General features: G+C 44.8%; 1 non-coding gene across 1 annotated transcript; it reads right to left on the reverse strand.

The window, feature by feature from the left end:
- Positions 1-2,016: 2,016 nt before the first annotated feature.
- Positions 2,017-2,110, reverse strand: trnai-uau (transfer RNA isoleucine (anticodon UAU)). Its single transcript has 2 exons — positions 2,073-2,110; positions 2,017-2,052 (listed from the first exon to the last, which is right to left on the reverse strand). It is a non-coding gene; the product is annotated as a tRNA-Ile (tRNA).
- Between the last annotated feature and the right edge of the window lie 23,413 nt (positions 2,111-25,523).

Here is a 25,523-nt window from a genome sequence, read left to right on the forward strand (position 1 = left end):
TTAAATAAGTTTCGGAAGGAAGGAGGACGACGTGGAGGATCCGCACCGGCATTGGAAGACAAACCAACACTCTAACTCTCTCTCTCCAACTCTGCTCAAACCAAATTCAGGAACTGAACTGATTACTTACCATCCCACCGTGAGACTGTATCACCCAATCACCTGAGCTGTTGGATGATGCTAAGAGGGATTTACTGTTGAAAATTGTTCGTAAGTTAAAGATTAATGAGACCACTCGCATGAGGAAGACTCAGATACTGCTGAGTCTGAGATATAGAGATATAGCACAGCATTTTCTAGCCAAGGGGACATTTGAAGACGAGGTGTGGGGAATGTTTGCTGAAGGTAAAGTACTCACTAAGACTGAGGTTCACCCTCAGTTAGCAAAACAGAAGTATGTGTGAGATGAAACTAAAACAGCTCGAGGCTGAAGAGGCAGAAAAACAGAGACAGTTCGAGAGGGTGATGTGGGAGCGGCAGGATCAAGCGTCAGGACAGGGTAAGGAGCTGGTGGTACCGTTTAATGTCAGCAAAGAAGCTAAGTTAGTACCACCATTTGATGAAGCTCAGGTCGACCGGTATTTCCTACATTTCGAAAAGGTGGCCCGGAGTCGGAAATGGCCGAGGGATCAGTGGGCTGTCATGTTACAAAGTGTGTTGAAGGGGAAGGCTCAGCAGTCGTATTCTGCCCTGACCCTTGAACAGTCAAAGAATTATGATACAATGAAAGATACAGTGCTTCAAGTCCAAGAGTTGGTTCTGGAGGCGTATAGACCAAAGTTCAGAGATTTAAGAAACTCCGGGAACCAAACTTATGTGGAGTTTGCCCATGAGAAACAGCTGTACTTCAGTCGCTGGTATACCTCGGAAGCGGTAACTGAGGGTTTGGATTGCTTGAGAGAGCTGGTTGTGATTGAAGACTTTAAGAAGTGCGTTCCGATGATGAAAGGGCATACCGAGATGAAAAGGATGCCGCTAACTTGCGGGAGTCTGCTAGGTTAGCAGACGGGGTTGTTTTAACCCACAAGGTTGAATTTACTTTTGGCTGAGAGTTTCCCAGAGAGTAACTGGGAGGATCAGGGAAAACTGGAATTTGAATCTGCGAGTAGTATTGAAAGCCGAGAAGAGGCTGCCGTCCCGATTGCCTGTGAAATACCTGTGAATTTCCAGGGTGTTGAACCTTGTGTTGAAATTCGGTTAAAGTCTGAGGTGTCTTACTTGATTAAAAAGGAATGCAGTATCTTTGAGCCAGATGGACTTGGTTCAGTGAATAAAAGTTTAACCTAGGAGCCAGTGTAAATTGAGGAATCCCAGTTATTTGTGTTGGACGGTGTTCTAAAAGTTGGTGATGTGAATTTTATTGGAAATATGGAGAAATGTGCTGTTTCTGGATTTTTGAATACAGAACTTGGGAAGTTTGGACTGGTTTCGCGACCTTTGCCCCTGCTTGCCGGCCAATGGCCTGTAAATGTATGTGAATATGTATTGAGGCTACGATTAATATCTCTTTTTTTTTTCGCAGGTGCCTGAAACAATTCGCCGGTGCAAGTAAATATTGAGTTTAATTGACAACACAACGAACCAAGATGAGGTGTAATTAGAGGGTTTCTGACACATAGTTTTAGGAAAGGTAGAGATCTTTGCTTCAGCATTTGGTTAAATGAACTAAGAAGACAGGAATGTGGGGGACAATTCTGCCTTAATTCAGCAAAGGAACCATCTGCTCAGACACTTTCAACAACGGGAAGTGAGGCTGCGCGTGTTGAACTAAAGAACCAAACAGGGAGATTGTTTGTAGCCCTGCGAGCAAATGCCTTTTAGTGAATGAGGGAGGATCTCTTGCAACGTTTGTAAACTTACACTCTCTTGCTCAGATCACACTCAAAGGTGCATCGATTCGCAGTTAAATACAAATAACAATCTCAGAAGCACATAATCAAATGTAACATTTTAGTGGAATGCTCAGCTTCAGAGACGCTTAGTCACTCGGGCACTGCAAGCATTAAAAATCACGAGTGCTCTAGGTGAGAGTCGAACTCACAGCCTCGGCATTTCTCCGCCGCGTACTGGCGTATAATTACCGCGCGCTACCCGATTGCGCCACCAGAGCCCAGTGCTGCAAAGGCACATAAGGAAAGAAAATTTAGGAAAAAATTACAGATATAGAGCCTAAAAACATACAGCACGTGAAAAGGCCATTCGGCACACAATGTATTGCCATACTAGCTAAAAAGCAGATCAAAGGCACTCAAACTCTAATCCCTCCTTCCGACCCTGTCCATATCCCTCAACCTTCCTTACATCCATGTGCATATTGAGTCAGCAAATGTGCACATCAAATACCACCTATAAATTTGCTGATAATGCAAACATTGTTGGTCGAATCTCAGATGGAGTCGAGACAGCGAACGGGGGCGAGATATGTCAACTAGTTGAGTGGTGTCGCAGCGACAACCTTGCAATGAATGTCAGTAAGACGAAAGAGCTCATTGTGTACTTCAGGAAGGAGAGAGATACCAATCCTCACAGAGGGATCCGAAGTGGAGAGAGGGAGCAGTTTTTCAGGTTCCTTGGTGTTAAGATCTCTGAGGACTTAACCTGGTCCCGACATATCGATGCAGTTATGAGGAAGGCAAGACAGCGGCTATCCAGTACTTCATTAGGAGATTAATGAATGAACTCAAAAAACTGCTGGAGAGCATTCTGACAGGCTACAGCATTGTCTGGTATGGTGGGGGGGGGGGAGGTGTTACTACGATACCGGAAGGGAAGATGGGGAGATGGGGAGCCTTATGATCATGCGGATGTAAGCAGAGAGCTACGGATGGTGGAGAACAAGTGAGCACTCGGTACTCAGTAGGCGAACTTTTCATGAGCAATGGTGGCAGGCGACAATTACAGTCTGAGTATTAAAGGAACAGCGGCATCTCACCATTCTCCGGCGGAAAGCAGAGACGAGACTTGGATGGCAGTGTCGCAAGGACTGGGCGGTGGAACGAACCCAGGTGCTGAAAACTGGCGCGGTGGCCGAGTCGGGAGGCGTTACCGTCGTAGCGAGCGTGGAATGGGTGCCAAGGAACTTTACCCGGAGTCTTGGTTTCAGTACAGAATTCAGAAACGATGCTAGACTTAGAACTGATAGTCCTAAGAGCCATGGGGTGAGGTTACTCGTACACGGGTCGACCAACGAACTGGCAGCTCCTAGTTGTGATCACAGGGTTTTTAAACTGCATTTGCTGATGGAAAGCAGGTGTTTGTAGTTAGTCGAACCTGGAAATGATTGGTAACTAAACGAGGTGATTAAGGCCCAATTCCTGAACCAGGTGCTGGAAGGGACCATGACAGGCAGCCTTTGTTATTTTGGAAAAATGACACTGGAGCTCTTCCTGGTTGGGAACTGATCGGTACTTGAAGTTAATCTTCATCCGCTCTTGAATCTTTCTTTGTACGCTGTTACTCTGTATGTCCAGATGCTGAAAACTTGAATTCTCATTATAGTTGATTTTCTGCTCGCAGTGGTTCAATTTCTCATCCAGATCATGTGAACCTTGACTTACCCTTTGTACTGTAGGTCCCTCCAATAATATATCATCAATGCCGTTACATCTGGGGCACCAAGTGAGAGATTGCTAGTTACCGACCCGCTGGCTAATGGATCATGACATTCAGTCTGCCTTGGTAAATCGCTCCAGTAAGACTGAGAAAATGATCATTTCCAAACTGCACAAGTGTTTCTCATTGATAATCTGCTTCTGAATTCCTCTCCATCAAATTCGCAATATTGACACAGCAGCATATAGTTAGAGGGACAAACAGACAAAAACAGACAGCAGAGGACAGGGAGCCAGACAGACGAATAGATAGATAGATAGATAGAGAGAGAGATAGATAGATAGATAGATAGATAGATAGATAGATAGATAGATAGAAAGAAAGAAAGAAAGAAAGAAAGAAAGAAAGAAAGAAAGAAAGATAGATAGATAGAAAGAAAGAAACACAGAGACAGTTATCAGTTTTTGCTCACAGTGTGGATAAAGGGGTGACCGGTGGAACGCTATCGATGTGTTCAACCCTGGCCTGGGTTGAGAGCGTTACCGTGGAAGATTGGCATTCTGCTTCCTGTGGTCACGAGTAGGTGATTTTTAAATAAGTTTCGGGAACAGGAGGACGACGTGGAGGATCGGCATCGCCATTGGAAGACAAACCAACACTCCAACTCTCTCTCTCCAACTCTACTCAAACCAGATTCCAGAACTAAACTGATTACTTACCATCCCACCGTGAGACTGTATCACCCAGTCACCTGAGCTGGGGAAGCTTGGGAACCTTATTCACACACACATACACACACACACACACAGACACACACACAGACACACACACAGACACACACACACACACACACACACACACACACACACACACACACACACACACACACACACACACACACACATATATATAGCCCATTCATGCCAGAGTCGGAAATGGCCGAGGGATCAGAGGGCTGTCATGTTACAAAGTGTGTTGAAGGGAAAGGCTCAGCAGGCGTATTCTGCCCTAACACTTGAACAGTCAAAGAATTATGATACAGTGAAACACGGAGTGCTTAATGTCCATGAGTTGGTTCCGGAGGCATATAAACAAATTTCAGAGATTTAACGAAGTCCGGGAGCCAAACTTATATGGAGTTTGCCCATGAGAAACAGGTGTACCTCAAGGGCTGGTATAGCTCGAAGGGGTAACTGAGGGTTTGGGCAGCTTGAAAGAGCTGGTTGTGACTGAAGACTTTAAGAGGTGTGTTCCCGATGATGTAAGGGCATACCGAGATGGAAAGGATGCCACTACCTTGGTTTACTCCGGATGGGAGTTTCCCAGAGAGTAACTGGGAGGGTCGGGGGAACCTGGAATTTGAAACTGCGACTGGTATTGAAAGCTTAGAAGAGGCAGCTGTCCCGATTGCTGTATTCAGTTTGTTGATGCACCTGTGAATTTCCAGGGTGTTGAACCTTGTGTTAAAACTCAGTTAAGGTCTGAGGTGTCTGACTCGGTTAAAAAGGAATGCAGTATTTTTGAGCCAGATGGACTTGGTTCGGTAAATAAAGGGTTAAACTTGGTGCCAGTGGAAATTGAGGATTTTCAGTTATTTGTGTTAGACGGTGTTCTAAAAGTTGGTGATGAGATGAAAGTTGGTGATGTGAATCTTAATAGAAATATGTAGAAAGAAGCTGTTTCTGAATTTTTGAATAAAGAATTTGGGAAGTTTGGACTGGCTTCGCGACCTTTAATGCTGCTTGCTGGTCAAAGGACTGTAAAAGTCTGTGAAATTCTGTTGAATTTTGTTTTCGCAGTAGGAAGTAAACACCTTCAAGGTTGTGGAGTTGTTTTCACGATTGCAATGAGAAGAGAAAGGATTGTTTTGGTTTTGAGAGACCACCTGACTGGGTTACTGTAGACACGAGACAAGCTAAAAGTCGAAAGTACAGAATGTATGGGCTGTTTTGAATTTTTATAATGTAAACGTGGTCTTCGCAAGCTTAGTGATGGTAGTGAGTTTGGTAAATATTAGGCTGGCACCTATCCAGGGTGAAGATTATTCAGCAGTACAGCTAACAAGCGAGCTTGTGTCTGACGACACTCGCACAGATACTGATGTGAACCGCACATGCGCAGTGACCCGAAGCATGTCTACAGAAGCTGCTGACGCAGTTCGCAAAGACAGTGCTTTAATTTATGAGAATTTGTCAGAGACTTTTCTGCCTTCCATGTTGCATCAGGATCTGGGTAGTAAGGAGGGTGAGAAAGGTTTGCCCTTGTCCAGGTATGAATTTATAGCGGAACCAAGTCGAGACTCTGAAATTGCTGCGTTGAGGGAGACAGCTCTCACAGGAGAGGAGGTTCAGAGAGAGTCAGTAGGATATTATCTGAAGGATGGGGTGTTAATGAGGAAGTGGAGATCACCTACTGTGCCTGCAAGTGTGGATTGGATCATTGAACATCAAGTTGTGGTCCCGAAAATTTACAGGGCTGAGATTTTAAACATGGCTCATAGTATGCCTTTAGATGGACACCGGAGTGAGGAAGACAGTAAACAGGGTAATGCAGGAATTCTACTGGCCTAATTTAAGGAAGGATGTGGTGAATTTTTGCAGGACTTGCCATACCTGACAGGTTGCGGGAAAACCTAATCAGGTGATCCCACCGTCACCACTTAGACCAATACCTGCTTTTGGTGAATCTTTTTCTAGGGTCATAGTGGATTGTGTTGTCCCATTGCCAAGGACTGCAGCTGGTTATGAGGATTTGTTAACCATCATGTGTGCAATATCTCGGTTCCATGAAGCGGTGCCTCTCTGGAACGTCAAGGCCAAGACTGTGGTAAAAACACATCAAATTTTTCACACTGGTATGTCTACCTAAAGAAATCCAATCTGAAGTAACTTTACTTCGAAAACATTCCAGGGGATAGTTAAATAATTGAGAGCTAAGCGCATTGTGTCACCTTTGACCCTACTCAGAGAGCAATGGTCAGATCAGAATGTGAGTAGGAGCGTTCTTCGTTATGTTTCGGAATTAAGAGACAGACTTAACAAGGCTTGTGACCTTGCAAAGCACAATTTACAGCACTCTCTGTTAAACATGAAACAGTGGTATGACAGAAGAGCGAGGGAGCAGAGATATCGTGCTGGAGAAAGGGTCCTGATGCTGTTCACTCTTCTTACCAAGCGAGATTTAGTGGACCATATGAAATAATTAGGAAAATCGATTCTTTAAATTCTGTTATTAGGACTCCTGACCGGTGAAAGGCTACCCAGCTCGTCCACGCAAATATGATCAAACGTTATCATGACCCGACCCTGCACCAGTGAGTACCTTTATGACAACGGAGGAGATTGTGGTGTCTGGTACTGGGATACCAGAGCTCCATGTAGTCTCCACAAGACTCAGAAATTCTGATGTTTTGAAAAAGCTTGATGGAAAGACTCAGCATTTGCAGGCAAATCAACGAAAACAACTGAAGAGTTTAATTAACAAGTGTAAAGATTTATTCCCTGACATTCCAAGACCATGTATGGCTGCGGTGCATGACGTAATTGTAGATGATCCCATTAAGCAGCACCCTTACACAATGAACCAAGACAAAATATAAAATGGTTGAACAAGAAATTGAACACATGTTAACAGTCGGCATAATTAGGCCATCCACTTCAGACTAGGCGTCACCGTGCGTGATTGTCCCTGCGTCGGATGGGAGTATGAGATTCCATACTGATTGCAGAAAAGTTAAATCAGTAACTAAGGCAGATGCTTATCCCATCCCGAGAGTGAATGACTGTATTGACAGAGTGTGGAAGGCTAAATACCTTACAAAGTTTGACCTGTTGAAAGGTCACTGGTGTGTTCCTTTAACAGAAATGGTTAAAGGAATATCTGCATTTGTGACACCATCTGGATTGTATGAGTACAATGTTTTACCATTTGGGATGAAATATGCTCCAGGGACTTTCCAAAGGATAATGAATTCAGTGATTCAGGGTTTAGAGAATACAGCGGCTTATATTGATGACTTGGTTGTATGGAATGACAACTGGGAGGAGCATATCACAGCAGTAGAGAAACTGTTTGAACGTCTGTCCAAGGCAAATCTCACTGTAAATCTTGCTAAAAGTGAATTTGGCCATGCCACTATCACGTAGCTTGGCTATGTAGCAGGCCAGGGCCAACTGGCAACTGTGCAGGCCAAGGTTCAGGCTATTGCTGAGGTTCCCGATCCAACGGGCAAGAAACCATTACAGACGTTTTTTTACGAATGGTTGGGTGTTACCGTAAGTTTTGTAAGAAATTCGCAGACTTTGCTCTCCCTCTAACGAAACTCCAGGGGAAGAGCGAAAGATTTGTGTGGAATGACCTCTGCCAAGAGGAATTTGACCACGTGGAAACCATTCTGTGTAATATAAGTGGATTGTAATACACGTCAGCTGTCATTGTTTATTCCATCACTCAAAACTCCCGGAATGACTGGAATGAACGAAAGAAAAGAATGAACGAGTATTCCTCTTTCATAAAGAAGTGTTCTCCATTTCACCTGCCAGAACAAACTCCTTCCCTCAATTTCAGAAGTGAATGTGCTCCGTCAAATGTTACAAAATAAATCGACTTCAGAATGAATGCCGACTTTAAAAGCAACACTGATATAAAAATATCCTATTTAAATAGCTGAACCCAGGTATCATGGAAAATAACATGGAAAATTCACATCATATTTTATTTAAAATAAACAGATTGCAATATCTCTTAAGGAGTTAAATTTCTGACACGGGGACAGTGAGTAAAACTAGTTTAACGAAATTGTTTGTGCAGTTGGTTGTCAATAATGTCCCTGACGTGATAGCCACGCTAATTGCCTCAAAGGAATTGTTCTCACCTCAATAAAAGTCTGCTAAACAGATCACCAGTCAACCTGAGCAGCTGAAACGCTCCGTACAACTGAACGCTGCTTCTGACGGAATATGGGATATCCGGCGATTTACTACATCGCGGCCGTTTTCTATCCCACACTTGTGGCGGTTGGTGTCCCCGGTAAGATGCCGGAATTGGTCACTTTATGTACGGTGCCGTCGTTACTCTGCTGCGGTATCCGCACTGTTACTGAGCACAGATGCTACCGTCGGCTGAATAGTGTTTCCAGAATGGAGGATTCAGGAATCTAATGGTTTCATTTCCATTTTCCATACTATGATAGCAGTGTTTTCTTCTTTTATCAATTAAGTTATTGTCGATATTGTCGTTGTTTCATAATTTCACCTCGCTCGGCTTTCTGACGTGACGCTGGTCTCTGCTTTACTAGTTCCGAGTATCTATCAGTGCAGACAATTCGATCTTATAACAACGTGTCAGCTTATTTAAAAGATGGTCCCGTCTATTTCAAACACATAGGACTGTTCTTCTGTGGGTCAATAAATGAGAACTCGTGCTTTATGTCACCGCTACAAATAATACCGTCAACTGTTTCACCTCTAATAATGGAAGTGGTGTTGTTTACAGGAACGATCGACTGCTCACCGGTACGTGAGTCGTGGAACTCGGATGCCTCACTCTAAACTGTGGGAAGGTCGCCAATCCACTGACACTCACATCCGTCATTGTCCTCCAGCCGGGGTGCAGCGACCGAGACCGCACACACTGGATTCCCGCTTTCCACTTCCAAACAGACCATACCCGACATAGCATCGGTAGATTGGGGGCATTTAGGGAGCTGACCGTATTTCTATTATGTCTCCAAATTTCTTGTAGTCAATTTAGCAGCGATTGCGATCCTATCTCGGGGAAAATGCGGACTCTCCAAATGCATCATCCGTTACCTGGTTGGAATGGCGACAGCGGATCTGATAGTGGTTATCGTGTTTGCTTTAGTGGAACAGACCAACAATATCTACATTTATTCCAGATCCCTGCTCATCACTCCGGTATGCGCTCTGACACTTGTATTTCGGGTTGCAGCGACAGACTGTTCTGTTTGGTTCACGGTCAGTTTTACCTTCGATCGCTTCATCGCAATATGTTGCCGAAAGCTACGGGAGCGATACTGCACCGAGAGAACAGCAACAGTGGTTATCGTGACCGTGGTTATAGTGAGCTGCGGGAAAAGTGTCCCGATTTACGTTGCCCTTGAACCTTACGTCATTATTGACAACATGCCGTGGCGGTGCACCGGCACATATGAATACGCTACTTCACCCGTGTGGAGAGGATACCAATTACTACACATTATCTTAACACCATTGCTACCAATCGGATTAATCCTGGTGTTTAACGGGTTAACCATACAGCATATCGTTGTGGCAAATAGAGTCCGCAGAAGGCTTCTGCACAGCAGCGACAATCAGAAAGATGCCGAGGTGGGAAAACGCAGAAAATCAATATTTTTGTTGTTTTCTATATCAACTAATTTCATATTATTTTGGATGCCCTCTGTAGCTCATTCCCTGAAATGGCAAGTGCAAAACTATTTTTACGAGGACAGATATTTGAGTTCCCCGGTATACATCCTACAGCAATTTGGGTTCATGTTGCAAATTCTCAGCATGTGCACCAATACTTGTATCTATACACTGACACAGAGGAAATTCAGAGAAGAGCTGAGGAATGGAATGAAGTATGTGTTTACATTAAATGGCCATCTGTGTAGATAACGCCCGCGTCTAATGGCAATTCAGCGGAGTTTTCAGATAAAGCCGGGTTACAATGAATAGGTTTGGCAAATATGTCATTAATTCAAACAATCATATGCCTGGACATCCTGAAAATGCAGAACTGGCGGAAGATTGCTGACTTCATACAGTTCAGGTAGGTAGCAATACAAAGGCACAATGCTGTTGGTTCAATGGTCACTTTGGTTGAAGTACGGTCCAATCTGTCACAAACACTCGACTGTCACAAGGGCAGGGATGACTTCAGGACTTTCCGGGTTTTAGATGTTTCAAAATGGAGAGGGTCGGGTAACAGTGTAAAGGGAGTTCGGTGGGAAACCAGGGACAGTATCGCAGCTGCAGAAAGGGAGGACAATGTGGAGCGTTCCTTTGTTAATAGACTGGGAGACGGACACAGAAACATGAAGGACGCGATCTGCCTAATTGGAATACTCTGTACAGCCGTCAAGCAGTTTAACAAAAGAAGAACTGCAGCGGGAACAGCGAGGAACCAATCGGGAAGCAGAATTTGGACATGAGCAATGTTATTGGAACGGAAAACTGAAACTTCCCTAGTATTCTTTGGCACCTGTCTGGGGTAAAATGTTTAGGTATGGCATAATTTCTCAGTTGTGTCCAGGAAGGATTCATGTCACTATATGCCGACAGGTGGACTTGCGAACAGTCCATACCGGATCTAATATTAGAAAAGGAAACTGGTCGGGTGACAGATCTCTCCGCGTGTCAGCGTTTCAGAACGACAGGGCAGAACTCTCCAACATTTACCTTGGACAGGCATCCGGCCAGGGAGCATGGAATGTGTTTAATTGCGGGTATGCGATGTATGGTGATACCCGGCAGGAACATGGGATCGTACATTGGGAAATGATGTGGAACGTGGACCGCATTCCGGTTCACGGTCCGGTCCACGTTCCTTCCCTTCCATCTGAAGCCTTGCCGGCGTCCTCGCCTGTATCGCTGTCAAGTTCTACAGGAATTGTGGTTTTATCATATCGGGTGTAGATCCGCTCAAATTTCGATCCCTTTAACCCTGAATGCACACGGCCGTTGTGGAATCGGTGTCTTCCTCTGAAATCAACAATAAATGAAAAATACAAAACGACACAAACTAAAATCGCCGCGAGAACAAAGCAAACATTTGTGCTCACACTTGTCTTCCCTCAAAACCATCGCAGGCAATTGTACAATACAGAATAAACAACTTCCAAAGCAAAAGGCCTCAGCGCGTATTCTGAAGAACAGGAGAGCAAGATGTGGAGAGCTGAGGCTCACATACAGTGATACTTCTTAATTTTAGAAAGATATGCAGCCTCCGAATTCCGCATCAGTTCCTGGAAATCACTTCTCGTAAGGAGACACAAAATTTATGTCACAGGTTTGGTGAAAAAAGATGATTAATTCAATCATCCCCACAACACAAGCTAAAGAAACATGTGACTCCAGTAAAGTCATTCATGACCGTATTTTTTCTCTTTCGCTTTCAATTGAACTCACTTATGTCCACACCTCGTGCAATATTTTAAATGGGCAATGCACTCATATTTAAAAAAAATATGGCAGAAAATGTCATGCTCTTATGTGTTCAACAGTTAAAAAACATCCGTAATGACAATCATACAACATTTAATAAAGACTTCCGACTCCAATTCAAAGAGACGCAAAAGGTCCGTAAGTTAATATTCAGCGCAATTTAAATATGACGTCGCCACAACTCTAAACCTCCAAGATAAAACTTCCAAGATTTCTCACTTTCAATCTGTGACTAAGGACAGGATTCGATCTAAATTACCCTTGTTGTATAGTATCGGGGCGAATGATCAGCATTACCATTGCTGAAGCAACAGATTTGTTCACTGTTCCGGGAATACTATAACACCCAACTCCAGACCGGAACTACTGTCTTTACCGCCTAACTGAAGGACTGAGGGCATATTCCTGTAGTGTGACACTCCCTTTATCATCTCACATCTGCACTTCCATCTTCTCATGCAGTAAACATCCATTAATTCAGTCTCCATGCTTCAGTGTGTGCAAGGACAGAGGGATCGAACAGTATCAACGACTTTCTAGATTGGTCGGTGCTGTGAGAGACTGAAGTTCTAACCCAGACATACAGTCAGACAGGCACACGAAACCACTGCACAGAAACAGGGTCTCCAGCCCGTCATGTCCGGGAGGAATTATTTACACTGCCTACTCCCATCGACATGCACCATGGCCATCCATATCCCTCTCACCCATGTTCTTTTCAGTCATCTCTTCAATGCTGACATCAGAATCTCAATTACCATTTGCGTTGGCAGCACTGTCTACACTCTGCCGACTCTCTGAGTGAAGACGTTTCCCCTCATGCTTCCTTTAAACATTTCACATTTCACCCTTCACACATGATCTCCAGTTGTATTCTCACCTAACAGCAGTGGAGAAAGCCCGCTTGCAATTCCACTCTCTATACGCCTCATAATGTTGTATACCTCTATCAAGTCTCCCCTCTGTCGTCTACCCGCTCGGGAATAACGTGCAAACATACGTAATCGTTACTTGAATTATGGACCTTCATTCCCAGATTCGTTTGTTCTATCGTACTCCCCAGTGCCCTGTTTCTCATTGTGTCAGACCAACCCTGGCTGGTCCGCCCAAAGTGCAACATCTACCAATTGTCTGCGTTAAATCCGAATCGCGTTTTGTCAGCCCATTGTTCCATCTGGTCCAGATCCCGTTTACGATACCATGCTCCGGTACTCTTCCTCGCTATCAACTACACAGGTTGCTGTCATCGGCAGTTTGCTGATCCAGTTAACCACATCATTATCCACATCGTTAATATAGATGACAAACAACAAACAACGATGACAGCAACGATCCTTGTGCACTCCACTCGTCGCAGGTCCCCAATCAGAGAGACAACCATTTTTTACCACACTCTAGTTTCCCCAGCGTAACCAATGACGACTGCAATTTAATAGTTCATCATGGAAGCCAAGCGACTGAACCTTCTCGAGTATCCTCCCCTACGGAACCTTGAGAAATTCCTTGCTGAAGTCCCTGTAGACGGCATCCGCTGCCTCGCCTTCCAAACTATCCCTAGTAACTACCTCGTAAATCTCTGTGAGTTTGGTTAGACATGACCTACTACGCACTGACCCATACTGACCATCGCTAATGTTCCTATTTGTCCGGTTACTTCCCTTCATTACCCATGACCAGCGTAGTCTGAACAACGAGGACAATTCATCATTACATAATACTTGGCGAGCCCCTTCCAAGCAAAGCTATCGAGATCATCCAGCGGTCGGTACTGATATTTATGGCCTATTGTTTTTTTTAATTCTCCTGCACTTTATTATCCGACGCATTGAGTAGTCAGAAAAAGCAAGGCCTCATAGCTTTAAATAATTAATCGATTCCCTGAACTATAGCAAGATACGGTAGCTCGATTGAGCACAGAACATAGAATATGGGAGCACAGGACACGAGGTTATGACAGGCTTTCAACTAACGTAAGTTCGATCTGACACATCCCCCCTGCATCAGAATCAGAATCATGGGTTTCAAAGGTACATTTAAAGAATCAGTACCAGATTTAATATCACCGACATACGTCGTGAAATTGTTAACATTACGGCAGCAGTAAAATGAAATACAGGTTAAATGAATATAGAAAAAACACACCTGAGATACAGGAAAAAGGCTGTTCCCGAATCGCTGCGCCTGAGCTTTCAGGCTTCTGTATCTCCTTCCCGATGGTAACACTGTGTAGTGGGCACGTCCTGTTAGTGGGCAATGTTAATGATGGATTCCACTGTGACAAAAATCATCCCTTGTAACAAAGATCAATGAGAAAGAGAATCTGTATTTACCAACAAGTGTCATTTATTATTTCTACTAAAAGCACGTAGATTTGCACACTATCTTCGTGTGTGCACCCTGCTGGAAATCCTGACACTCCATGAACAGTCAATGATGAGAAAAGTTATTACCCGGGAAAAGAGTCTACGCTGGCAAGGCATTCCATAGAAACATAGAAAACATAGAAAATCTACAGCACAATACAGGGCCTACGGCCCACAAAGTTGGGCCGAACATGTCACTACCTTAGAAATGACTAGACTTCCCCAGAGCCCTCTATTTTTCTAAGCTCCATGTACCTATCCAAAGGTCTCTTAGGAAGACCCAATCGTATCCGCCTCCACCACTGTTGCCGGCAGCCTGTTCCACACTCACCACTCTCTGAGTAACATCGAACATCTCCTCTCTACCGCCTCCCCAGCACCTTCAACCTGTGTACACTTGTGGCAACCATTTCAGCCCTGGGAAAAAAGCCTCTGAATATCCACACGATCAATGCCCCTCATCATCTTCCGATCCTCATGTTCCCGATCTGCACGTGTCCGTGCGGTCCTACATTTCGGCAATGGTTGGTCTCTGGCCGCTGGTGACATATCACCCCTGCAAATTTTAAGCTCCGGAATCTTATATCGTTCCTCTTCAATGGAACCATTTGATCTCCGAACAATTGGCTCAAGGTAGCTACTCCTCTGAGCATGGTCTCAGGTTTATGGCTCTGATTAGATTGTCCCAAAGTCAAGAATCAGTTCAGAGACAACGCCATTCACATAACAAATGGCGACTTGTTTGAGAATGGTCTCAGGTTTAGCAGATCATTACCTGAAGCTTCCTGTCTCCACATTCACTTCCTCTGATTAAATTATTCCAGTGCAAGAATCAGTTCATAGTCCACAAAATGGGGGGAAACAGAGAGAACTCGTTTGTACGCTTCCCCTGTCGTTGAGCAGACTGCAGTTACTTCTGGCCAACAGTGTTTTATAAGCCATTCAATCTGACACGACTGTTTCTTTCTCGGGTCTGCTGTCGTCTATATGCACCGGGGTAGATGATGGAGGTTTTGCTGAGATGCCGAGTGCTGTAGGGGTCGAAGGGGTTTACAGAAATGCGGTGTGATGTAGGGGTTGGAACGGTTTTGTTACGCACCCCGTAACGGGTTAAAAGAACCAGTACAAATGGAACATACCTGGAGTCTGGTATTGCTACAAAAAAAACGCGATTTATTCGTATTTACGTAATATAGTAATATAAAGCCATTTAAATCAAACAGGTTAGCAGAGTTCATGCATATATAAATGAGTAAATATAAAACCCCAAACTTGTTCAAGCTTAGGTGATAAATGATACAGTCTTACGATGGTATAGGAATGACGTCAGTTCAGTTCGCGATATTAAGATATGTAGAAATGAGGAGAGAGAGAGGGGTGGTCTGTTTTCCAAGTAAGCCAATGCCATCGATCTTTCCGTTGTCCTCCGAAGTCCTGTTAAAGTTAACGACTGTGATCACACTAAAGAATAACGTCTTCACGCCGTAAAGCTATCAACCCAGTCAAGGGTTAAACAGACCGATAGCATTCCACCGGTCACCCCTTTTCAACACTGCAAGCAAAACCCACACTTTCGTGGGCACTGAAATCTCATCCAGTGTCTACTTCTTCTGTTTATCTGTCCGTGTCTTGCGTATGCTGTGTGTCTGTCTGAAAAGCCAGCTGACCTCGTCTATATCCCAAACATGCCGAAAACCAGCTGTCAATTATAAGGCTCCGCCCTTCCGTAACCATGGAGACTGGCGTGCTGTTCGGTGCTCACACTCTCTCTGTGAATCAGTTTACACCCACTCTCTCTCTCTTTAAAGCCACATTCCATTTTGAATAATGCTTATGATCTCTTCACTTCTCCCACCTGTTGGGAAAAAAATTTGATCAAGTAGTAAAATTTTTGCCTAACTGTAGATTACAGAATATGAAGCAATAAATATCTGATTAACATGTTGTAGGCTACAGAAGACTATAAAAATACTGGTTTCTATATCATTCTTTAATTTAACATCCAGACAATCAATCCACCATGTTACTGTCTTTACCTTTCACACACTTTGCTACAAAACCAAAGTTCTGCAAAACCAAATTCTGTAATCTTCAAAATGGCGTTAGATCTCCTATTTTCTCTTTTCAACTTCAGCACAGAGCAAATAACCATCACGTGATCAACTCCAACAGGGCTTTCAAGGATGGCCTGAACCTTGCATAGGTGCTAACTCCTCGCTCATGTTTTTTTTTTAAACTAAGCCCTTTCGCTGAACTTTGTTCCTTTGTTCCTTTGTTCCAAACAAGTCATTAGTTCTATCTCCAAGATCTTTCGTTGTATATGTTTCCATAAGAACACCTGCAGATGGCCTCTCTTGGTCAAAACAACACTTTAATTTGTTTTGAGAACTCTCCGAACCCTGTCTATCCAATTCACAAACTTGAACAACATCACCAAGTTGTTTATCTTTAAATTCCAAAATATAGTTAAACAAATTAACGTGTACTGTCTCAGCATCTGAGAGAGATGTTTCTGTCAGCAAGGTCAAAGCTCATGCTTCTACGCTTTCAATAATAGTACCAATTTCAAATTCCAGTTCACCCTGATTATCCCAGCTATTCTTTTGGAAGCTCTTATTCATGAAAAGAACTTAACCTAATGGTTTCAAGCAAGCTCGGCTGCAGACTAAGCAGACCCTGAGGGTCTCAGGCACTTTCTCATCTTCCCTCTTTATTGTTTTTAACCGAAGCTTAACCACAGCCTCAGTAGGTTTACTTTCAACCACATTTCCCTCACATCCTCTTCAAACATTCCCTTGGATATATAACGCTCCGTTATTAACGCCTGTGTTATCGACTTCTCCATTCTAGTGGTCGCCTTAAGTTTTAACTTATGAGTAATTCCCAACTCCATATCTCACTTTGCATCATCTAATGTTTCAGGGGATGGTTCCACGAAAGCTGCTAACCACAGTCTCCATTGCTGCTGTATTTCCACTCAAGGAAAACGTAAGCGATATTACCCTATAAGATCAACCACTAATCACTCAATTAAACCCCCGACAAATTTAGAATGGGTCCCACACCTTTAAAGACCCGGACGAGCCCCCAATCTTCTGACGTACCCCTTAAATAGTTAACAGAACTAGCAGAAATGGAATACACTGGAGTCTGGTTTTATAACATATTATAATGCAGCACAGTACAATCTCTTCGGACAACAATGTTGTGCCAATCCTTAAACCCTGCTTCGCAGCTTAAATTGCTCTTAAATGCCTTTCTAGCAGTCTCTTAAATTTGACAAGTGTATCTGCCTTCACCACTGACTCAGGCAGTGCATTCCACACACCAACTACTGTCTGAGTCTAAACTCTTCCGCTAATATCCCCATTCAACTTCCCGTCCTGTACCTTAAAGCCAAATCTTCTTCTTTGAACACCGGTGCCCTAGGGAAGAGGCGCTGGCTGTCCAATCTATCTATTCCTCTTAATATCTTGTGTACCTCTATTATGTCTCCTCCCATCCCCCTTCTCTCCAAAGAGTAAATCCCTAACTCCCTTAGTCTCTGATAAAAATGTGTACACTCTAAACTAGGCAGCATCCTGGTAAATGTCCTCTGTACCCTTTCCAATGCTTCCACATCTTTCCTATAGTGAGGCGACGAGAACTGGACACAGTACTGTAAGTGTGGTCTAACCAGAGATTTATAGAGCTGCAACATACCTCGCGACTCTTACACTCTAGCCCTCGACTTATGAATGATAGCACCATAAGCATTCTTATCTACCCTTCTACCTGTGAGGCAACTTTCATAGATCTGTGGACATGTACCCCTAGATCCCTAGGCTCTGACACATTACCAACTTTTCTGACATATACTTTGTACTCTGCCGTGTAAGCTGTCCTTCCAATGTGTACCAGTTCAGACGTCTCCCGGTTGAACTCCATCTGCCATTTCTCATCCAATTTCTGCATCCGACTAATGTCTCTCTGAAATCTGCTACAAACAAAACACTATTTATTAGTATCTACATTTTATAGTAATATAAAACTAGATCAATCAAACAGATTAGCAGAGTTTATGCATATATAAGTCTGTAAATATAATACCCCAAACTTCTTCCCGCTTAGGTAGTAAATGATACAGTCTTACGATGGTATAGGAATGGCGTCAGTTCAATTCGTGATATTAAGATATGTAGAATTGTGGAGAGAGAGCGAGAGGTGATTGGTTTTCCAAGTAATTCGATGCCGTCGATCTTTCCGTTGTGCTCTGAAGTCCTCTTGAAGCTGCGGACTGCGACTACACTAAACGGTACCGCCTTCACACTGTGAAGCTGTCAACGCAGGCAAGGGTTAAACACACCGATAGCCTTACAACGGTCTCCCCTTTTCTACACTGCCTGCAAAGCCCAGCCCTTCGTGGGCATTGAAAGCTTAACCAGTGTCTATTTCTTTTGTATTTCTGTCCTTGCCTTCCGTGTGTCTGTGTGTCTGTCTGAAAAGCCAGTTGACCTTGTCTATATCCCAAACATGCTGAACACTAACTGTCCATTACATAGCTCCGCACTTACGTAACCATGGAGACTCAGGAGCTGTTCGGTGCTCTCTCTTTCTCTCTCTCTGAATAGGTGTACACCCCCTCTCTCTCTCTCTCTCTCTCTCTCTCTTTTTAAAGGCGCAGTCCATATTGAATGCAGCTCAGCATCTCGTCACAGATTTTACAGATAGCGAGGGGTGTCAGCACACTTCTCCACCAATGTGGAAATGTAGTTTACTTGTAGTACCAAACTGGCATTTCTGTCTGTAACAAAATGAAACCCGTCTTGTGTCGGAGCGTTTTGCTAATAATGTTCGTGCAACATTATGCTGAGTGAGCCTGAGTACCTGACTGCGGACTGCAGTCCCTACACTGTATTTCATCTGCCACTTCATTGTCTGTTCTTTTTAACTGACTGAGTCCTTCTGCAGACACCCATATTGCTCTTAGCTGCCTATCCGGCACCTACCCTCGGAGCAAATATAAAGTCGGTCACCAAGCCACCAACTCTGTCAGCCAAGTCGTTGATTTTAACATGAACAGAAGCAATCTCATTACCGACTCCAGAGGGACGTCATTGGTTTTAGATGCTTCAAAATGGACAGGGTCGGGTAACAGAGTGTAAAGGGAGTGCGATGGGAAACCAGGGGTGGTATCTCAGCTGCAGAAAGGGAGGACAACGTGGAGCGTTCGTTTGTTAATAGACTGGGAGACGAACACAGAAACATGATCACCCCATCTGGAGTATTCTACACAGCCACACTTCTAACAAAGAAAAACTGCAACGGCAACAGTGAGGAGCCGATCGGGAAGCGGGACATGGACATTTGCCATGTTATTGACATGGGTAACTGAAACTTCAACAATATTCTGTGGCAGCTCCCCAGGGTTAACGATTTAAGTATGGCACTATCAGTTGTGTTCTGGAAGGATTCACGTCAATATATGAAGACAGGTTCACTAGCGAACAGTCCGTACCGGATCTAATATTAGAAAAGGAAACGGGTCAGGCGACAGGTCTCTCGGTGGGTCAGCATTTCAGAACTATAGGACAAAACTCCCCTCCATTTAATTTGCCCAGGGGTAGGACCAGAGAGTATGGAGTGTGTTTAATTGGGGATTTGCGAATTATGGCGCTACCTGGCAGGAGCTCAGGAACATACATTGGGAAATGATGCACTCGAGGTATTGCGGAACAGATATGTGGGGATTGTTTAGGGAGCACTGACACGGGGTTCAGTATAGGCTTGTCTCAGTGACGCAGGGAAAGGATGACAGTGTAAAGCAACCCTGGGAGACAAGAAAGTTGGAACAATACGTCAAGAGGAAGAACGAACAATACTTACAGAACAGAAAGAAAGGATCAGCTTAGATTGTAGCGGGTCACATTGTAGACAGTAAAGATTTTAACAACGGACTTAAAGGAGTGATGGGGGATTTGTGAAATCCTTGACGAGTTGCACTGTGAAGAACAGGAGGAGACTGGGGAGACTGTGGGCAGATCAGAGGCAAAAGAGGAAAACTTGTGTCTGGAGAACACGGAGGCGGTGAAGCTCCTCACTGAATAGGTTGATCAATGTGAACACAACTTCAAAAAGCAGATATGCTCGAACATGCCGACGCTGAGAAAGAGGATGCGCTGGAAACTTGGAAAATATTATGATAGATGATTCCCCGGTGCCGAAAGTGATATAGTCCAGCAATTTTGGAAAGTGGGCTCAGATATTACCGCACTTTTGGACAAGATATGTGTTTCCTCGCTGGGCACGGAAGTAGAAATAGATGATTGGAGGGTGGAAAATGTTATTCATTTTTTGACGAAAGATAACAAGGATAGTATTTGAAATGATAGACTAGGAAGTCTTGCATCAGTAGTGGGTAAACTTCTGGAGAGGATTATTGACGAAGGAAGTCATGAGTATTTGGAGAAACGTAGTCTTGCTACGGGCAGACAACATGGCATGTAGTCCTTTATGAGTCTGATTGAATTATTTGAAAAAGTGAAAATAAAACAGAAGAATCAGAACACTCGATGTGGGTGCATTAATTTTGGTCAGTGGTTTGATCAGTTCCCCACAGTAGACTCATTCAGAAAGTCAGGAGGCATGGGATTTGGATAAACCTGGCTGCGATGAGTCAGAATTGGCTTCCTAACAGAAAACAGATGATGTAGTAGAAAGAGCGAGATGTAACAGCTGTAGCATGCAAATCTTTTGTTGCTTTCTCAATCCTTCGTGTCGTTGTGGCCATTCAGGTATGACCCCTCCTTCCTTCAGCTAGTCCGTTCTTCTGTGGTGGACTTGTCACTCTGGCGTGAGTGGATACACACACAAGTCCCCACTGGCACTGCCGTCACACTGAGAGCTATATTTTCCGATCTCCTGATTCGATCTCTGAAACCCTCATCTTTCTTGTGGGTTCACAACACTCAGTCAGAGTCCACTGGTGTGTCTGAAGCGTGTCTCTCCAGACCTGTCTTTTATATCTACTAACGGGGTCTCAGCTATCCATCAACGCTGAATGACTGTGTCAATCAAATCAGGCCACTCCTGCTGTCTCCTGAGGAATCTTAACGAGCAAAGTGAAGTCCTTGTAGTGAAAGCTAAATAATCCAGGAAGAGTCAAAATACAACAAATCAACAGTCTCTCTCTCTCTCTCTCCCTCTTATGTGTAGCAAATGTTCGTGCCTGTGTTTCGTCTCTCTCTCTCATGAGCAGCTTAGCAACAGCAGTAGTTCATGGTTCTGGGGGCGGGAGGGTGTTAAATATGCACCCTATTGTCCATCAGGTCTGTTCATCGCTCATAATACTGATCACACAACAGCACCTGGATAACTAATGGAATTAGGGCTGACGATGTAAGCAAATCGCTGAGTTATTGACTGCACCAGCGCGTTTACTGAACTGACCTGTCATTTACATATTACAGGGCAAATGCTACAATGACTTCAAAGCATCTTTTCCAATGGCGGCCTACAAATTAAAACCATCATTTCAAAGTGTTCAGCAGTAGCTTTTACTGCTCATTAAAATAACCAGCCTTCCAAAATGCCAATTCCAATTTCCCAATTCAAGTACACACCAATTTATCCTAATGTCAATTCACCTTTGAATCGTGGTTTTATCATTTCGGGTGTAGATACGCTCATATTTCGATTCATTACCTTACATCAGACGTCCACACTAGGATCAGCCTCAGTACTCACCGATGAGAAATTGTTTTCACGCCCGGACAGTGAACCCTCCCCCGGATTCCCGACTCTGGGGGTGATGGTCGTCTCCTAATCCGGATCCTGCAGAAGATCCGCCGCCGCCGCCGACCCGCTTCAACACAGAACTGAAGGAAAGTCAGGACTGTAACTTATGTCATCAGAGCTGGGAGCGGAGCCTCGGAAACAAGGCAGATCTGCGGTAAAATGGGAGCGGGGAAAGGGCTCACGTGACTTACACGTACATGTACGTCCATGAAAGTTTGCAAGATTTTCCAATTTTCACCGTCAGCTGAGATTCTAACAACAAAAAACTCTTAAGAATTTGCGAATATATCACAGATCTTGTAGCTAAGTTTATATTGTGACGAGATCTGAGGATTATTCTCAAGTGGACTGTCGTTTTAAACGAGAGAGCGAGAGGGAGCGAACAGCTTCTCTGCTAATTCAGCAGCAGGGAGACAGAATGTCTGAGAGATGCCTTGGAAACTAAAAGGTGGAGCTATATGATGGACAGCTCGTGTTCACCAGTTGGAGATACATACAAGGTCAATTGACTTTTTAATCAGACACACATCAGAGACACACAAGACACACCACAGGAGACACACGACCCCTGAGGCAAGGAGGACACTGGTGAGTTTTGTGTACCCATGGCAAGAGTGTGGTTTTGCTCACAGCGTGGACAAAGGGGTGACCGGTGGGGAGCTATCGGTGTGTTTAACCCTGGTCTGGCGTTGATAACTCCACCACAGACGACGGCATCCCCTTTTCTGTGATCACAAGTTGGTGACTTTTAAATAAGTTTCGGAAGCAAGGTTGACGACGTGGAGGATCGTCATCGGCATCCCACCGTAAGACTGTATCACCTAATCAGCTGAGCTGGGGAAGCTTATTTACTCACCTGGATATATGCATATACTTTGCTAACCTGTTTACCTTATCTTGTTTTATATTAATTTACTCACGTAGTTACTGATAAAATAGAGTTTATACCGGAAGACTCGGAATCCAGGTATGTCCATTTCTGCTGTTTATTTAACTCGTTACGGGGTATGTAACAACTCCATCGCTCCCTGTCACATTGATCCCCTTCTCCACCCCATCTCTCGATCTGCTTCTCTAACCCGCCTTCGCGAAGACCCTCCCTTCCTCTCCCGACTACACTCTTCTGCATGACGCCCTTCCTTCCCTTCTCCGACCTGACCATCACTGCCTCGGCGACCCTCCACTGAAATAGACTTCCCTGCCCTCTTTGGCGCCACTTGTCCTTCCCGATCGGGACAGTGCCTGCCTGCCGGCGAGAGGTGGAGTGCCCCCGGGGTGGGGGGGGGGATGTTGGACGCGGATGGGATACAGCCAGCCCTCTTTCCAGTCTGCAGTCCTGTCCCAGGCGGTAAGGGTGCTGAAGGAGCGGGAACATCCCTAGTGTGTATACCTGCCGGCGAGAGGTGGAGTGCCCCCGGGGGGGGGGTATGTTGGACGCGGATGGGATACAGCCAGCCCTCTTTCCAGTCTGCAGTCCTGTCCCAGGCGGTAAGGGTGCTGAAGGCGCGGGAACTAGTGTGTGTACCTGCCGGCGAGAGGTGGTGTGCCCCCGGGGGGGGGGGGGGGATGTTGGACGCGGATGGGATACAGCCAGACCACTTTCCAGTATGCAGTCCTGTCCCAGGCGGTAAGGGTGCTGAAGGCGCGGGAACATCCCTAGTGTGTACATCGAGGGTCCTCACTTGCGAAGTGTTTCGCGTCGATAGGTCCTGAGGCCGAAGAAACTGTAGAAAGATGAGGGAAGAATGGAGATTTACCTCACTCCGTGATCCACGGGGGAGAGCCTGTCCGGTGGGTGGGTGATCAGAAATCTGAGCACTCGTGTGTTTGGCCGTGCTCCTGGACTCGGGGATTCCGTAGCTTGGAGATCAAAGGAAGGCTGGAATGAAAGCATGGGAATGCGGGGCTGGGCCGTTAGGGGGAGCTACTGGATGGAGGGATGGTGAGGAGGAGCTCGATTTATCATTTTAGCTATTTACGGAACAACACAAAACCTAACACTTTTGATAAATACAGTAAAATTCATATTTTAGTATGCTTCACTCTGTACCAGCACCTACCTTTCATAAACGGGGACACACGCTAATCCTAGAGGCCTGTGCCAGTACCAAAGTAATGCCACCATCTCTCTATCGCCGCAGCCTCGTGTCACCCGAAACTAACCCCACTGCCGCGCTGTCCCAGCTTATTCCCCATAGCCCTGTGTCAGTCCTTAAACTAATCCCGCTGACCTGCTTTCTCCCCACAACATCGTGTCAGTCCGCAAACGAATCCCGTTACCCGATCTCTCCCCACAAACTTATGGCAGACCCCGAAATAATCACATTGCCCTTCTCTTTCCCCACACCCGCGTGTCAGTCCCCAAACAAATCCCGTTACCCCGATCTCTCCCCAACAACCTATGTCTGTCCCCGAACTAACCACACTACCCACTCCCAACAGGCCTGAAGTTTCCAAATTAATGAATTGGCTAAATGGAATTATAATGTTTTAGGCTGGAATCTCAGAGCTGAAACTGGGAACGGAAGCACCCTGGAAAAGGCACAACGGAAATGAGAAGTTATTTTAGACAGCACTTGCATAGGGTTCAGGATAGATGAAGGAGCCATGTTTGACAGAGATGTGGATCATCTGGTCAAGAGAAAGAAAGAAGCTGACCAGGTTTAGAAAGCAAGGATCGGACACGGCTGTAGAGTTACAAGGCAGCCAGGGTCGAACTGAAGAATGGAATGAGGAGAACTTGAAACCTCTACAGAAGGCCTACAGCAGGATTAAGGAAAACCCCGCGACATTCTAGATGTGTGTGAAGAAGAGAGTGACTAGAGTGAGAGTAGGATCGGTCAGGGGTAATGATGAAACATACGGCTGGAGCTGGTGGAGGTGGGACAGGTCCTTAAAGAGGACTTCACTTCAATTTTCACCAGTGAGAGATCCTGGCGTTTGTGAGGAAGGGTCAAACGGGCTTATGTGTGACAACAGGACGAGGTTAGAAAAGAGGATGTACAGGAACGATTGAAAAACATTCGGATAGATAAGTCCTTTTGTGAGGTTGCCACAAGCCCCAGGTTACTGAGGGAAGCGGAGGAAGAGATTGCTGCGCCCTCGGCGATTATCTTTGCGATATCACTGCCGCACATGCAGTATCAGGGGATTGGAAATGGATATATTATCCCCTTGCTCAGGAAAGGGTGTAAGGATACCCTTTTAAATTATAGCCCAGTGAATTCTACTTCAGTGATGGGCAAATTATTGGAGAGCATTCTTAGAAACCGAATTTACGAGGTTTGGGAGACCCTGATTTGGGAGAGTCAGAATGGTTTTGGGAGAGGCAGATCATGCCTCACGTGCCTGGTTCAGTTCTGTGAGGATATGACAAAGCACATTGGTAAAGGGAGAGAAGTTGATCTGGTATAAATAGATTTCAATAAGGCATTTGATACGGTTAACCGTGGTAGGACCGTTCATAGCGTCAGAAGGCTTGGTATCCAGAGAGGGTTGGCTGGTGGATGGTGGCGTTTTCTCAATGGATGGTGACCAGTGGTGTCCTGCAGTGATCAGTTTGAGAACCTGGCATTTGTGTTTTTATGAATGATTTGGATAAGAAAGTGGAAGGGTGTATTATTGTATTTGTAATGATGTGGAG

This window comes from Hypanus sabinus, unplaced genomic scaffold (assembly GCF_030144855.1).
Source record: "Hypanus sabinus isolate sHypSab1 unplaced genomic scaffold, sHypSab1.hap1 scaffold_355, whole genome shotgun sequence".
Lineage (NCBI taxonomy): Eukaryota > Metazoa > Chordata > Chondrichthyes > Myliobatiformes > Dasyatidae > Hypanus > Hypanus sabinus.